Here is a 5,000-nt window from a genome sequence, read left to right as displayed (position 1 = left end):
TAATTAATAGAGGTAGGATGTACATAAGAAAATATGATGTGAGAAACAAAAAAGAAAAATATTGCTTTTGAATCTTTAACTTACAATTTTCTCTTCAATTTCATCAATATCCCCTATGCCTCAGTAGGAAGGTAGGGCCGTCAGTGCACCTCATGCGGTGCACTGTAGACATTACTTAAGGTTGTCTGCAGCGTCCCTTCGGCCCCAAACTGTAGCCCTTTCATTCCTTTTACTGTACCTCCGTTCATGTTCCCTTTCTTTCTTCTCACTTTCCACCCTCTCCTAACAAATGATTCATAGTGCAACTGCGAGGTTTTCCTCCTGTTACACCCTTGTAACCCTTTGCTCTCAATTTCCATTTTAGCGCTGAATGACCTCGTAGGTCCAGCGCTTGGCCTCTGGCCTAAAATTTATTTTCCATTCCGTTCCAACATCCCCTATGCAATTAATCTTTCTGAAACGTGAAGTAAAACGCGAGGTCATTTTGTAATGTTATTATTTGCCCCAACTTTCAGGAAGAAAGCTCTTGTAGAAAATAACGGTAACAGTTTATTTTATTTACTTATTTGTATATTTATGTATTTTATATGCAAGGCCACAAGTTTATATTAATTTGATACGTAGTAAAAACAACTAGCATTCAAAATTCAAAACTGTCTGACGATTCTCCTGTGGATATTTTTTTTTTAAATGCACCAAGTTCCTTGAAACTTCTAAATAATTTCCCCGTGTGATTACTCTAATTCAGTTTTGCATTTCTAAAGACTATAACATATTCTTTTTCTTTCTCGTTCCATGAAAGTACCAATGACCTTTTGGTCAGTTTCATACTGCCGATATAATTGCCTCCCCATAATTGGCACATCACTATGAATAATGTATACGGACAGGTCGTCAGATTGTGTGTGTTTTTTTCCGTTTTATGGTCGGCTGGACATGTAGCCCAGAACACTGTGGTTGCACAACCCGTTGCCAAAAAAAAAAAAAAAAAAGTAGATGTTGCATGTTTAAAAAGTCGATCAATGAGATAAGTACACGTGTATATTTATAAGACGGTTAGGACTGTCACATAATTCTATCCGTTTTGTATAAAAAAAAAAATCTTGCGTGTTTAAAAAATTCTACCAATGAGATAAGTGAATATGTATATGAATAAGGAGATCAAGTCTTTAACAAACTTCTATCCCTTTTGTAAAAAAAAAAAAAAAAATCTTGCTGTTTAAAAAATTCTACTGATGAGATAAGTAAATATGGATATGAATAATATCAGGTCTGTCACATACTTCTATCCATTTTGTAAAAAAAAAAAAAAAAACTTGCATGTTTTAAAAATTCCACCAATAAATAAGTACATATGTATATGAATAAGAAGATTAGGTCTGTCACATACTTCTCTCCATTTTGTAAAAAAAAAAAAAAAAAAAACCGATCTTGTGCGTTAAAAGATCGACCGATTAGATAAGTAAATATGTATATAAATAATAAGATTAGCTCTGTCACACTCCTATCCATTTTATAAATTGTTTTAACTTATTCCTCATTTCTCTCCCAGTAGGGTAGCTGGTTCTCTCGTCCACCATGACTTACCAACCGTGGCCTGTGCCTAATCAGAGACTTTGTCTGACGAACTGAGTCGAAAATTAAAGGAACGCAGTGCGATCGTATTTATGATCATTAATTTCATCTCTAATTGGAGCTATGAAGTGCAGCAAATGCAGAAAATTAATTGTTTGAATTGTTTGTGTGTGTCTGTGAGAGAGAGAGAGAGAGAGAGAGAGAGAGAGAGAGAGAGAGAGAGAGAGAGAGAGAGCGATTATCTCTCTCTCTGTCTCTGTATATATATATATATATATATATATATATATATATATATATATATATATATATATATATATATATGTATATGTATGTATGTATACAGAGTATATGGGTGTGTATAAGTAATTTGTTGAATTATTAGCTGCACGCGCACACACACACACACAAATACACACTCATACATACACAAATATATATTTATATATAGATATATACAGTAAATATATATGCATGCAGATTTTTGACAATGTTGATACAAGCTCATGGTTGATCAAAGTTAGATATCGTAATTGACTTAGAGATGCAAATACATTCGAAAAAAATTCACCCCAAAACAAGTCTAAAAAGGTATCCCCAGATTATAATCCATTCCTTGGAGGCGCCTAAGATAACTGCGATTTTTTGTTTTCACACGACCGTCATGAGCAAATTTTTAATTCAGGCATTTCTTTGGTTTAAACGTAAAAAGTGTGAACATCCATTTTGACCCTTTGGTGACTTTTTATATTCATTTCACTCACTATGCTGCACGAACTATATCTGAGAGAATTCTTTGTGACGTAAAACCTCATGCAGTATATGCGCGCCTGAATAACTTCCATTTTTCCTATGGTTTTACTTATAGGTAGATAGTTTGTGCTAGCATTACACCAGTGTTAACAAATAAGATTATTAACAACAATAACAGCTAACACCTCAGTCTCCAGCTTCCACTTCAAAAGCTTCTCTGTTCAGTCAAGATTGTGAAAATACTAATCGCTTTTGTAGCATCATGTTACGTTTTTGCGAATCTTCATCTCTGTTCCGATTCAGAGATAGGCTCAAGGCTTCGGGATATGTTTAGAGAGAGAGAGAGAGAGAGAGAGAGAGAGAGAGAGAGAGAGAGAGAGATTGCTGGTTTTACCTGTGTCTTTGTAAACGGAAGCTTGTTCCGCGAGTTCATCTAAATGTGTGTGCAATGGCGTTACTCCAGATGTTAAATTTAGCCTTCCTGTGTAGCGCCCACCGTAAGTCTTGTTTCCTGTCCGCTTGCCAGACGCGTCACGCACAAACGCACTCACACTGGGGCGACAGTTTCCTCGCGAATGACGTAAGTGGACTGAAATAAGACGCTACGTCAACGGAGGAGACACGCAGAAAGTCTCAAGAAGAAGAACGGCGTCACACGAAGGAATTTCCTAAAAAAAAAGATTACTTTCCGCATCGTCTTCTAACGAAGACATTCTGTGAATATTTAAGTACATAATTGTTATAGCAATGGATGTCCCAAGCCCTTAAATACCTTTGTCAATTCAGGGGTTTAAAAACATGGAATTAGTGGTAATTCTGTGAATAGTGGACGATAACTTCCAAGAGAGAGAGAGAGAGAGAGAGAGAGAGAGAGAGAGAGAGAGAGAGAGAGAGAGAGAGTTCACGAAGTGAAAGTACATTGGTTTGATTGAGATGAAAGATGATTCCTGATGTTATATCTACTTACAATTCCATAAATAAGATGTTTCAACCCATCAGCGATTTTCATGTGATAAAGAATACTCTGATATTTTTTTCAAAATGGTTTGAATTTTCATTTCGCACCTGTCCATTAGTAGTTCATTTCAGGGAAACTTGAGACAGCTGACTACCATAAAGCTTGCGAGTGAGAAAGCTGTTTTGAAATGTCAATGGCAATAGCGAAACAGGTCGATTTGAAAGGCGTCTTTTGCTAAAATGAGAGGGGTGGAACAGGTCGATTTCGACGCCTTTTTGATAAAATGAAAGGGAACGAAGCTCACAAGACAAGACTTTTTAGACGTAATCATCTCTGAAGAGTATTACCTATCTGGTCAGTTAATTGAAGAATCCAGTTTTATTGCACGGAAGATCCTTGAAAAGAATTTTCTCCTTTTTAGAAAGTTAATGTGATGCCGGTGTTCTAAATCGGGAAACCACTTAGCTAAGGAATTGGAGTTTCTTTAAAGGATACCATTATATTAAATTTGATAAAAGAATTTATGTTTTTAATAGTTCCACGTAATTGTTAGGAAGTTTTTTGAGTACGTATGTTTCGAAGTGACAGTTTTCCAAAAGACGTAATTAATTTACGAGATAAACGTTTAGAATGAGAGCATATGTCTTCAAATACATAATAATCTCTCTAAATTCACTGAAAAAATCGAAATTACATCCTTATAAATAATAAAGACTGAGGCAAAATGCATCGCCGGTCACCTTGTCAGTTTGAAAGAACAGTGGATGTTACAAAGTGACTTATCGTTGATGTTATTATTAGTGTACAAACAAATATGACGATAATGTAAGAGAGGAACGGGACAACCATCCTCATCCTCAGGAATGTTATAGACTGTTCCGAGGATCAGACTAGGCTATCCTCATCATGCTTCTTTGCAGCGTCCCATCGACCCTTTAGCTGCAATCCCTTTTATTCTTCTTACCGTACCTCCGTTCATATTCTCTTTTTTATTCCATCTTACTGTCCACACTCTCTTAATAATTGTTTCAATGTATAACTGCGAGGTTATCCTCCTGTTACACATTCAAAAACTTTCTATTCTCAGTTTCCCTTTTCATTGCTGAACGACCTCATAGAACCCAACGGTTGGCCTAAATTTTATATTCCACTCCATTCCATCCTCATTTTGCCTACATGCATGTAGTGAGGATTTCATTACCCGAAGTCTATTGTGGTTACAAACGGGAAAAATACTAATGGTGAGAACAACCTTGAGTTTCATTACTATCATTATTCAAGTGTTCATGTGGGTGCAGGCTTCCACATGTGGATGCAAGCTATGTGGATGCAAACTTTTACATGTGGATGCAAGCTTCCACTAAATGGATTGCCTAAATGGATCAAATAGTGAGGAGAAGAGAGGAGAGAATGATAGGATAACAAGCAAAAATATAAAAGCAAACAAATAATTATACACATCTGTGAAAAGTGATTTCAGTCAGAAGGGTGACGGTGATTTATGGCGCTTGAAAGTTGTACGCAGCCTCGGAATGTTTGCTTTTTTCTAATATTAACCTTGACATATCATCCAATTGTTGCAAAAAAATAAATCTTACTCTCCATTGCTTTGCGAGATCCCCGACCCCCTCTCTCTCTCTCTCTCTCTCTCTCTCTCTCTCTCTCTCTTTTATCTTTGGTTTTCGTATACGAATTGTAGTTTTGACATTTTTTT

At 36.1% G+C, this 5,000-nt stretch overlaps 1 protein-coding gene across 1 annotated transcript in view; it reads right to left on the bottom strand.

Annotated features, from left to right (window-relative positions):
* Window positions 1-5,000, bottom strand: part of LOC136833162 (putative uncharacterized protein DDB_G0294196) — a 92,494-nt gene that overhangs the window by 86,191 nt on the left and 1,303 nt on the right. The window lies entirely within an intron of this gene.

The sequence above is a fragment of the Macrobrachium rosenbergii genome, chromosome 51 (genome assembly GCF_040412425.1).
Source record: "Macrobrachium rosenbergii isolate ZJJX-2024 chromosome 51, ASM4041242v1, whole genome shotgun sequence".
NCBI lineage: Eukaryota > Metazoa > Arthropoda > Malacostraca > Decapoda > Palaemonidae > Macrobrachium > Macrobrachium rosenbergii.
The sequence above is the reverse complement of the archived record's forward strand: the minus strand, read 5'-3'. Positions and strand labels throughout refer to the sequence as shown.